Raw genomic sequence first — 12,311 nt, forward strand, 5'->3', positions numbered from 1 at the left:
CCTTCCCTGGTTAAAATGCAACTTTATGACCTTAACTGATTTAAAAATACTTTGAACAAGTGGCTGAGTAGGTTTGAGGTCTCTCAGTTTTGTGTACTTGATTGCTTTTTCTGCGTGGCTTTGCATCGCAAGTCTGAATTTCTGGTTGAGGTACAGCAACAGTTATCCCAACAGGTTATTTATTACCTGTCTTTGCATTTTCAATACACTGTCAGGGTAGTAGGTTTTCCTAGCAATTATGCTTTCCACATCAGTGACATGCCATGAGCATTCAGAACTCAGTGGAAAAAAGAAGAAAAAAGAAAAAGAAAGAAACAAATAAAAGATAGGGGGTTATAAACATTTCACACATCTTCGCCACAGCAAATAAAGGGATATAAATGGTTTGAGAGAACTGATGAAGAGATATACAATCAGTCCCCTCCTAACTGGGATTAATCCAAGCAGCCTACCTTCAGACTTGAGCTGCCCGTTAAAGTAACAATTAACACACAGCAATATATTGGCAGAACATGGCAAGACACCTGCACACCTGAATTTGCCTTTAACTTTGCATCAGCATCCTTTTCTGGCACTGACTTTCCATGGGGAAGATATTATTGCTTCTTTTTATTCCTCCCCATCTGATGACTCAAACTCACAACCACATAGAGATGAAAAAGCCTAAATGAGACAAGTACGCTTTTCCTTGCATCCCCCTCTCCATGCTGTACATGAATTAGCAAGTTTATTCATTAGGGGTTTTTTTGGAGTCCTTGTTCATCACTTCTTCAATTTCTGTCAGTTTTAGAGAACTAGATGTCATCTGCTCCTTTCCTACACAACATAAAGAAATGACCTTGGAAGTAGCTTTCATAGCTTTTAACTACAAAACTTACCATATAAACACATCTTCATTGTCTCTTTTATTGCTCTTAAAGCTTGTATTCTCTGGGTTACACTGAAGTGTTTGCTTCTATCTAGCCCCTACACTGGCTCTTCATCATCAGCTTCTTCAAAGAAGTCACACCTGTCTTCATCTATATTACACAGTTTGCATCTTTAAATATCTACTTACAGCATGGCATGACGTATAAAAGAAAACTATCTGAGTGACTGCACAAAATTTATTGAAGTGCATACTTTTTAAGATTATTGTGCTTTACTGCTGCAGGGCCTCTTGCTGCAGGGAAGGATGCTGGTAGAGACTAAGTTCTCTAAGGAAGCACGTTTTGCTACCAACAGGTCTCTTACCTGACTACGGGCCTTCAAAACTGAGCAAGTATGGTGTTGAGGAGGGGAAAAGCACAAAGTAATCCAGACTGAGTATATAGTTAGCACGTTCCTGCCAAATACTTTAGCTGGTAAGAGCCCCTCAACAGAAATGTTAGCAGTCTTCTGGTATACATGACTGAATGAGGTTAGTGGTAGAAAACAGTTCGTTCTTCTTTTGAGAGAAATCCTCCCCACACCATCTGAGTGTAACACAGCTTTTAGGCAGAGAGAATTTGGACTTTTCTGTATTAGTCAGGATGAATCTAGTTTGTGTGCTACAAGTGCTCTCATGCTGCTCTTTTTCCTCATTAAGCATGCAAAAACTATTGCAAAGCATTGTTAATATTTACCACGCATATGAAGAGTAAGAGAAAAAAAAATCAAGTGGTACATTGTGAATGCTGTCATAAACACACATCCAACTTCTGACTGAATTCATGAATTTAACAAAGATATTCATTACCACAGTACCACACGCCTCGAAAGGAAAAGAAATGCAATTATTCCAGAATAAGAAACAAATGTATATTATATTGAAAGTTCCATTGGCTGATAAAAGGAAAAAAAAAAAAAAAAAAAAAGGCTGTGAACTACTTTATTCCACCAGTTAATTTCAGCACATGGGGCTCTAGAACTATAAAATATTACAGAAATCAAATAACAAAACAAGCCCTCCAGAAAACCAAACTCCCAAACCTGTTCAACCCAACACGTTTTCTTCTTGTTTGCCTGTGTGCAATAATGGTAGCTTTTGTTATTTTACTTAACATAGACATAGGAAAACATCAGTAACAGGTGTGAATATTAAAATAGTATCTGAATTTTCAGTCAGTTATTTGTGACTTCATCATTTGCTCTTCAAGAGCAATCAGGTAATGATTTAATTAGCAACTATATGTATCTATACTTAAAGGGAACTGCAGAAGCAGATGCACAACCAAGTCTCTTGTTGCAGAGTAAGGTAAACACACAGCATGGCAGCAAAACTCAGCATCAAAGTCTGCATGCTTAAGTTCTTCAGTAACGTCATATCCAATACTGACAAATCACTGGAGCAATAGAGGAGGAAAAAAAAAAACATGGTCACAGACTGACTAAAAGTTCATTTAGCTCAGTTTCCTCACTGCATCAAGTTTTGATCCTAAGGATCCTGGGAAAGACCAACAAGAGCAGTGGCCAGTAGAGCAATCCTGAGGAAAGAATAAAAACAGACAATGCCCAGAACACTGCTTCTCCTCATGGCCTCCCAGTTCCCTCCTTCAAACTTTGGCTCATACAAAATGTATACATCAAGCTAAATCCCAAAGCATGTGCTATTATTTAATGTCCTATAAATTTTCTAGATTAATGTACCTTCAGAAGACTTAATACACTGCTCTGGACTAACACTTGTTTTTGGTTTGATTTGGTTTGTTTGTTTGTTTAATTTTGCTTACATTTCTCACACATACCAGAAAGATGACTAGAATATCACAGTGACGTCCTCCAAGTGGCGGCAAGCTCACCGCCTCTGCTGACAGCTTTCCTGTTGAGGCCAGCAGGGAAAACCTTTTCCCTCACAAGATACCAAACCCTCTCCCAAACATCATATGTCAGGCAAGTATTAAAAGTCACAGTAATAACCTTGGAAATGAGAGACTGAACCGTATAGCCAGTACATACCTTATTAAAATAGATGCAATGGCCATCTCATATGGTAACAGGTGCTTGAAAGCATTATGGTGCATTTACCTGCACAGTCAGCATTGAACACAGCTTAAATGTTACTCCAAATATAAAAACACAACTTAAACTGTATCATATATGTCACATAGGTTGCATTTAATAAAATACCTGAGTTTTCTGTGATTTAACTACTCTTCAGAGAGACAAGAAAAAAATTTTTTTTTTTTTTTTTTTTTTTTTTTTTATGCCAAGTATCGTTTCTGGTTTTTGTTTATGTTGCCCTATATAATTACTTAACTGAGAAATTAAAGGCAAGAAAATTTACCATTATTTCCACAGGCTTTTATTCTGCTACCAGGAAGAGTTAATGAACTCATTTATTTCATGATAGACATTTATCACAGATATAATCATATTAAGATAAAGAAGGCAGATTTCTTCATCTCTAACAATATTTTTGAGCACCTATATGATGCAAATTTGTGATTTTCTAACATCAGTGTTTTAAGAATTAAGGAGTTCTTTGTGATAATGTGCATATTAAGGCAAAGCTTATACCACCTTCAGTGAGAGTATACAAATTCCTCTGAACTTTAATAACTTCTTCCCACACAGGTAAGCTATGAAAGTAGACAGACAAGAACATTAGTGTTAACAAAATTAATCCAGAAACTCCAGGATGAGTAAATGCTACCTGCTCTGATTTTTTGTTGTTGTTGTTGTTGTTTTGTTTGTTTTAATGCAATGCGTACAGAAGGAAACATCAGGAAGCCTCATGGAAACATCTACAGAGGGAATCATTCAGAAGTGCTACAGAGAATTTGCCAGAAAAGCAGACTAAATTCAATTTCATGTAACACTCAATGATTCACAGTATCATTCTACATTAAACATTTGAAAAGAATATTTTTGTATCTTTGCAGATAGCATCCTCAACCAATACTGTTTAATGAGGTATCAGAGTGAATATGTATTTGCAATAAAAACAAAAAACAAATATTTAAAAATATTTTTATTAATATGTCCTGCCCCAATCAATGATATTAACTAAATTATTTTTTATGAAGGTGCTCTGAGGCTACTAGACACAGTGTCTCTCCCCTCTCTTTAGCCATACACACCATGACCAGATTTCAGGTGGAATGTAGCAGGATTCTGACTGAAATCAATAAATACATAATTATTGGTGATGGCTTTTGATCTCAAGACTTAAAAATCAGTGTCATGACTGTGTAGTATTACAAGGTGTATATGAATTATTTCTGATTTTCCAAGATTTCTGCCTGTGTGAAAAAAAAGCTCAGTAAAAGTTTGTCCTGCACAAAGTAGTACTTAAACTTCCAATTCCATGTGAAAAAAAACACTGTTTTGTTCAGATACAGTGCATAGTTACAAAATTTTAGCACCTACAGTGTGCATAGTTGTGACTGCAGAGAAACACAGGTACAGAGAGCCTTTGTTTTTGACTGTGCCACTTTGTTTTTGACTTGTACCACTGAAATATTCACAGTGTCTGCTTTGGACAAAAATCACTTTTTCTTAAACTCCATTTCAAGTTGTTCTATCCATAATCAAATAAAGGTGCTTTTTCTGCACTGTGGAAGAGCTGACTTAACAAAAATATTGCAAAAAGTGAGTTTTTATTTCTACTTATTTATTTTGTAAGGTGGCAAGCATTTGTTTCTACCTAAGTTTTCAGAAATGAAGTAATGTTGGGCAAATTGCATCACATGCATTCTTCACACACAGTACATAAGCATTAATAAAAAAGCACACTATACACATTCACATGGCCAAAACTGCTGAACTGTTATCTCTCTCAATTACTTCTCTTGACCTTGACCAAGTTCTGCCCATGACTACATGAAAACAGAACTGGATCTGATACAGTCCTACAGCTCCTCTGCAGTTCAGAACTACCATTAAGACCGTTCCTCTTCTGTACTCAGCAGTGTAAGTTTTTTCATGCCAGACCAGGAGTTACATTTGCCTAGCACGTATCTAGAATCAGGCTGGATGTAATTTCTCATCCTGGTATTTCATTCTTACTCCTCAGAGAGTATGAAGGGTACTTAATAATGCCTGTCTCTGCCAGACCAGTCCCAGGCTCCATTTTCCACAAACAATTCAAAAGCTATAAACAGTTGTTTCAACTCAAGTGAAGTCACTTCACAGACACAGAAAATCACAGAATGTATGAAGGTATCTGCATCTACCTCACTGGAAAAATTTCCATAATGGCTAAGTTGGGATTAAATCTTAAATACAAGCTTTCCCTCATAAATATCTTCACCTAACTTACATTATATTATACATTGCCCTACAGACTTCAAAAAAAAAGAAAAGGGATGGTGTTTTTTTTACCCTCCATCCAAACACAGGCTACCACTTATTTCTCCCTGAGTTAATGAAGAAAAGCTTTTTCCCCATGAGTTTTTCTCTCCAAGAAGCCATCATTCAATTTTTTTTCTCTCTTCCCCTCCCCCCCCACCCTCCCCACTAAGACAGAGAATGGAAATGATAGAACAACCTCAGAACTGATTCTGCTCAGACAAGGATATGCTACGGTAAGTCTTCAGCCCAAATGACCTCTGTCTTTTGCTTTGGGATGACACAGGTACAACACCTAGCCTTATGACTCCACAGCAATAGTGCTTTAGAAGAAAGCCATCTAATCATGGTAAGCCAGAAATATGCTAATGAGCTCCTCTGGAATACTTTATTTCAGATAGGTCAGAATTAGATTACTAAAGATTCATCTGTTTATTGATGCACTCTTACTAGTTACTGATAAGCATGTCATTCAAATTCTATAGCACCTGCACTGCAAAGTCTCAGAACTGAGCCTGAAGTCCAGAAATGAACTGCAGTGGGAGTAGGGGAAAAGGACATATATGAGTGATTTAGAAGTGAAAAAGAAAAACAAACAAACAACAAGACCATACTGTGAAGTGTCTAAAAGGCTTTTGTAATCCTTTGTAATTTCTTTCTTTAAAAGCAAATAATAAATACTGGGGTCAGGGAGGAGATAAAAAGAAAGAAATGGAGAAAAGGAGAGAGAGGGAGGAAAGAATGTAAAAGAGAAAAAAAAAAAAAAAAGAGAGGGAGAGAAAAGAGAAAGAAAAAGAGAAAGGAAAAGGGGAAAAAGGAAAACCCTCTGCTGGTGTTGCTAGAATTCTTCTTTGAGGTCACAGAAAACTGGTCTTAAGACTTCCCTACTCTCAGTTTTCTGACAATATCCTTTATTTCAATGACTGAATCACATAGCTTTTTTTTTCTTGTTGTTGTTTTCTTTGTTGTTGTTGTTGTTGTTGTTAGAAACCTTATTTTTTCTCAGTTAGCACTAAAAGCTGATTTATTATGTTATGACTTTGCAGCATTTTCCATGAAGATAGTGTATTGAAATTCTACTATTTCAAATAAAAATAGCATTTAAAATCACCTCAGGACTTACATACTGCAAATAAATACAAAAGATTCATTTTTTTTCTTTCAATGAGCACTATGTATGCAAATATTACACAACTAAGGACAGATCCTTAAATGTCAGGTATTCTTGTGTAAGATGGCTCAAAATGTCCATGAGTTAAAATTATAATATTAATATACAGTATAGCCTTTTGCCTTTTTACTTCTCTTCAAATTGTTATGTTAACATAATACAGCTCCAAGAAAGATTAATTAACTTGGTATGAGGAAATTGTAATTCCTGCCTAGGAAAAGGAGAAGCAACATTGAAAACTAACTCTTTAAGTTGATTGCTTTTACTTGTAAGCAGTTTAAGACACAGTTTATGGAATAAGAACATCAAGAAATTGAGAGGATAATACAGTGAAGTTGCACAGACAATTAATTTGTTTTCACTCAAAAAAATTATTCTGGTCACTCTTAATTGATCACTGTAACATTCTGGTCACTGTAAGCTTAACTAAATAGTTAATGCACCTTCAGTTTACCTGGGGAATAAGCTTTTTTTTTTTTTTTTTTTTTTTTTTACCATTTTTTCATGTTTGGTTCAACTACAAAGTGCTGACATGCAAAGAATTTACCTGCAAATTAGAATGGCTGAAGAGACACTTGGAATAAATAAAGGAACTATGCCAAATATAAGTGTGTCCACTGCTGCAAGGAAAGTGTGTCAATGATCTGACTTCATATTACATTCACTGTTACTGTGTCAAAAGTGAGAGAAAGAAAGAAAGAAAAATAACAAGGTGGCAGTAGGTGAAGAGATTCTGCCAAGTATCACATCTTAAGCAACTTTTTAAGTTGGAGCAAAACCTAGTCTTTCTTACATTGAAATTCTCATCAACAGTCACAAACAGGTGGAATTAGGTATTTTCATAACAAATACAAAACTTCTCAAAAACAGCCAAGTCAGATTTTGATTTATATCATACTGCAAAAACAACAGGTGTGTACCCACCCCACTAAACAGTTGGGTAATTTCATTTTATTTTCTCCACTGAGATAGTCCTAACTTGTATTTTATGTTCTGGCCTGGAGGCTGGCTTTACAAAACTGATTTCACTGACTGCTAGAGGGACCTTGCTAGATTTATAGAACCATCTGCTGGTAAAAATCAGAGGCTATTTTATGCTTAACAAAACTTAAAATAATCTTTTGTTCCATAGATAGGCATATATTGCACATAACAGCCTGCATGCCATCTCAAAATGTGGGCTGATTGTCACCTTAGTGTTGGTAGGAAAACAGTTGCCTTATCCAATATACCACAGTTGTGTGAACAGAATGTATTTTAACATGATTTCTATTCACAGCTTAAGTGAATCATTTCCCTTTTAATTCCCCACCCCCAACTATTCATTTATATACAGATGAGCAAAGCGCTTTGATGAAAGTAGGTTCCAGAATAGACAAAAACTCCAGAATTTGCAAGTTTATTTTTGCAGATGGGAATGATATAAAACAAGGAGCCAAAAAGAAAAAAGCCTTTACAACAGACTACATATTTTCTTATTTTAAACATCCTTTACTTCATCCCTCCTCCCCCATGTGAAAACAACTCCAGAGACCCAGACAAGTATAACATAATTAATGCAATTAATTTAACCCAATCTCAGTATGTCCTTAAGAAACTCAAACTTTGGAAAATTTGTACTCATTGTACACCGTATTCAACACTACTTCAGACAAGGTATTGCCCTGTGCAAATTAACATATTTTTGGCTATGGTAGTATTGCATACTAGTAGCACTCAAAATATATCATACTTATGTCAATATGTGTATTCACTGACAGCTGCATCTTCAATAAAGAATGCTCCAGGACAACAGAGCATCTAATTTAATTCTGCCTGCTTTACCTACTTTTCTGTAAAAAAGAATTTTCTTTCTCCTGCTGTTTCTGAGACACTAAGACATTCTCAGGGAAAACCATATTTAGAGAATGTTTAGAAGCATAACATGTTCCATCCTTAAATTTATACACTTGTCAGCAGAAGTATGTCAGTGTATAACAAGTGGGCTTTACCCAGTAAAAATATAAACACAATTAGCACTGAAGCAAATGTATAATTGTTGGATACTGTTCATTATATATATTCCTACTAAGCGCCTGCAAGTTCAGCTAGGCTGAGGCCTAGCCTTTTTTTTTTTTTTCTGGAACAGATTTGTATCACTAAGAAAAGCTATCCTTTTGAAACAAATACCAACAAATAAGAAAAAATAGTTTGCATCTTATGCACCTCCCTGACAGAGAGTAACATTAAATCTGCTGCTTTTACTATGTGCAATGACCTATTTCTTCTTTTTGAGGGTAGAATGAAATTACTGGATATTGTTTTGTCTGCATGCTTTCCTGCATGTGTTATGATGTGTATTTTCCACAGTAACCTAAACATTTATTGTTTCAATTAAATAAGCCTTACTGCACAAAGAGGGATTTCAGATTTTTATTCAAAAAAATGCAAGGAAACCAAAGATTCGACATATGGAGGGTTTCAGGGTACAACAATCATTGTATGGCAAATCCCCACAAGCTCAAAGCATGTCTTAAATGGGTCATATTTATAATTTGATATTGGGGATGAGGAAATAAGGCTTGTATTTATCAAAATATATATATATTGATTCTTCGCTAAAACAACTATTTCTTACCATTTTTAGACTGTAAAGTCTTGGGACTGCAGTTTCTCTCAGGTAGCACAAGGATCTGAAAACAATTAAAAAATAAAAAAATGAAAATGAATGTAATTCAAACTGTCACAATGCATAAAAGATTTTTTTCTCCAGCATAACTGAGAGTGATCCAGGCATAATCCTCAATGGTTAAGATTAAAGTCATGCAAATTATTCTAACCACATGTACGCTTACATAGCATGCTTCTCTGCACTTCAGTGGTCTGTAGGCTTAAATATAGGACAAAGGAATCCCTGGTACCTAGATTTGCAAAACCCTATGCTATTCTTAGCACTTGGTACACCTCTGAAGAGCACTACACCTAATGGTTAACACACCCAAAAATCAGTCAAGGAGACAAAAATCTGTCAACCTATGCTTATTGTCAAGGTGGTTCATTGTTCCCAGGCATATGACAATTTTTTTTTTTTTTTTTTTTTTTCAAATCAAGAAACAAGTATGACAGTGTTAGGCTTTCACAACGTAATGGCCCAGAGAATAGGTATTTTTGGAAATGGCACTGCATTACATAACCTCCACTTTCGTCTCTCCCTCTATTCCACACACAAATGCACACACCTATTTTAAACAGTGAGGAAAAAAGAGTAGGTCCTACCTCTTTCAAATGGTTCTTTGAATTACTGCTCTCTTAATTGAGTGAAATTGTAGCACACCTCCTTTACCAGTTTTCATACAGTGACAAAAATTAAAGTTCTCTTCTATTGATTATGTATTTCTTACCTATAGTGTGTATGTATGAAATGCAATTAGGTTATGAGTCATATGTTTGCACACAAACACATACATACATACTGGATATAAAACTGCAAACTCATATACCTATAAATGGACATAGAAACGTTTGAAAGAAAGCACATCATGAAACGCACACCAAAATACGTTTGTTTTTGTTTTGTTTTGTTTTTTTCCTCTCGCTAAAGAACCACCCAAAATTTAACTGCTGCACATGCAAAAATGCAGAAGGCTGTTGCAAGAATGACTGCTTTCTAAAAATAAACCCCAGCAGCCTGAGAGGAATCCAGTGTCAGGGCGGAGAAGAGGGAGATTCGTTTTACAAGGGAGAAGAAAAGAGACGAAAAACCAATCCTAGAGCCTTGCATGCATGCTAAAAATTCTAAATGCATTAGTTTTAAAAATGCATTTTGGTGGTTTTGGAGTGCAAAAACGAAAAAAAAAGAAAAAGAAAAAGAAATCAGTTTTATAAAAATGCTCATCTCCCCTTGCATGTGTGCACAAAAATCCCCAGCCTAGAAATCCAGCCTTAAAGCATAAAGACAAAGAGTTAAATATATATAACTGCACGTTTTCTCATCTTCTTTAAAAAAAAGCCTGTTTGGAAACGTGCACCGAGAAGGGGGAAGGCAAGCTGCAGCAAAGTCCAGCTAAGGGCAAAAGGAAATGAAAAGAAACAAAGAAAGAGAGAGAGAATTAATTTTTAAAAAAAAATCGAATAAAATTCTGTGGATTGGAATTGCATATACTTACAGACAAAAGCCCCCGCTCCCTGCTCACTTTCTGTCCTTTCTACATGATCTGAAACACAAATGTGGATTAAAAAAGGGCAGCATGCTACAGAGGGAATTTATAGTTGGGGGAGTGGAGAGAGGGTAGGGGGTGTGGGGAAGAATGACTGCACCTCTTCCAAAGTGCAGCCTTGGAGAAAAAGGGGTGGGGGTGGCTGGGGGAAAGTCTCTCTCTCTCCCTCTCCCTCTCGGGCTGGGTTTTGGTTGCCAGCGCTGGTTTATATTGAACAATGAGCTAATTCTGATGGCAGCTGGCTGGCCGCCAGCTCTTCCCCGCCCCCCGCGCGCCCACGTGCGCCGTCCCCTCCTTACACATGCGCGCGCCCCCCCCGGCCTCGCCCCCCCCCCCCCCCCCGCCCTCTGCTGCAGCGCCAGACTGCTTAGTCTGCAATAATCCGCAGCCCCGCGTCCCCCCTTCGCCGTCTGGCAGCCGGGGCCAGCGACCGCCCCGACGACGGCCACGGCCGCCGCCGCCGCCGCCTCCGCGGGCAGCGCAGGGGGGAGCCGCCGCCGCCGCCCCCCGAGGCGGCGCTGAGGGGAGCGGCGGCCGTTGGTGCGCGGCCGTTGGGGCCCCCCCACTCAGTCCAACCGTTCCCTCCCTTCAGCGCGGCGCCCTGCCAACGGCTCGGGGGGGGGGGGGGGGGGGGGGGCGAGGGGGGGAGCAGGCACATACTGTAATAATAACCCTGCAGCAGCAAAGGGCATCTGAGGAGAAGGGGAGGGAGACGGAGGCGGCCGCCCGCCGCTGTGCCTGTCTGAGAGGAAAGAAAATGGTGGGCGGGCAGGAGGGGGCGCCGCGCCGGGCGGGGAGCGGAGCGGGGCAGGCGGCGGCCGGCAGCAGGTGCGGGTGGGCCCGGCGGCGGGGCTGAGCCCCCCTCCGGCCCCGGTCCCTTCCAGCGCCGGGGCTGCGGCTCTGCGGCTCTGCCCCCGTCAGGAGCCGCAGGTGCGCTGAGGCTCGGCTGAGGAGCGGCGGCCGGGGGCGTGAGGTGCTGGCCCGGGCTGCCAAGGTGCTGCTTCTCTCTGCCCCGCCGCGTCCCTGAGGGCAGAGACGTTCCCCGAGGGGGAAACGCAGCCAGGTGGCACCTCACAGGGGTGCCAGTGCACCGGCACTTTGCGCAGGGTCTGCCGAGGGTTGCGGGAGCTTTGCGAGGTCCCACGTTATCGTAAGTGGCCCCAGTTGTGGTTGTAAGGGGCAGAGAATGAGAAACACACAGCCAAGGGAAGTACAGCATGGTGGCACAAGAGACTACACAAAGACTCCCACTGCGAAGGCACCAGGAGCGGTGTAGACACAGCACGGTGATAGAGAGGTGATGTGCTGCTGCAGTGTCACTCCATAAAATGCTACACAGGGAGGTCTGGTAAAATAGATAAATAGAGAAACAAGTGCTAAGAAGGGGATTCCATTATCCTACAGCTTTTTTAGTTACCTTCCTCAAGGTTAAAATGTCTGAGGCTAAGTAGGTTGAAATGGTTTGAAATTATACATGCTGCAGGCTAATAGGAAATTCAGCTTTCTCTTTTTGGCCTTAGGTTTTGAGCAACTAACCTTGTTTTTCGAATCCACTTACATTAACTCCCCAGGAAACCACATTTTTCAGTGGTCCACAAAGGATTTCCATTTGTTGAATGGAATCAGCTGGCTGCATGTCCCTGCACCTCCCTGATCAGCTACTGCATCACTGGGAATGCTTGCAAGCCTACCCA

The 12,311-nt window shown here is 39.4% G+C and overlaps 2 long non-coding RNA genes across 2 annotated transcripts; both read right to left on the reverse strand.

The window, feature by feature from the left end:
- Positions 1-193: 193 nt before the first annotated feature.
- Positions 194-10,711, reverse strand: LOC118155982. Its single transcript, XR_004746094.1, has 3 exons — positions 10,567-10,711; positions 9,039-9,093; positions 194-2,444 (listed from the first exon to the last, which is right to left on the reverse strand). It is a non-coding gene; the product is annotated as an uncharacterized LOC118155982 (long non-coding RNA).
- On the reverse strand, positions 3,517-9,032 carry LOC118155983. The gene is made up of 2 exons (XR_004746095.1): positions 6,969-9,032; positions 3,517-4,074 (listed from the first exon to the last, which is right to left on the reverse strand). It is a non-coding gene; the product is annotated as an uncharacterized LOC118155983 (long non-coding RNA).
- Positions 10,712-12,311: the final 1,600 nt, after the last annotated feature.

Source organism: Oxyura jamaicensis, chromosome Z (genome assembly GCF_011077185.1).
Source record: "Oxyura jamaicensis isolate SHBP4307 breed ruddy duck chromosome Z, BPBGC_Ojam_1.0, whole genome shotgun sequence".
Classification (NCBI taxonomy): Eukaryota; Metazoa; Chordata; class Aves; order Anseriformes; family Anatidae; genus Oxyura; species Oxyura jamaicensis.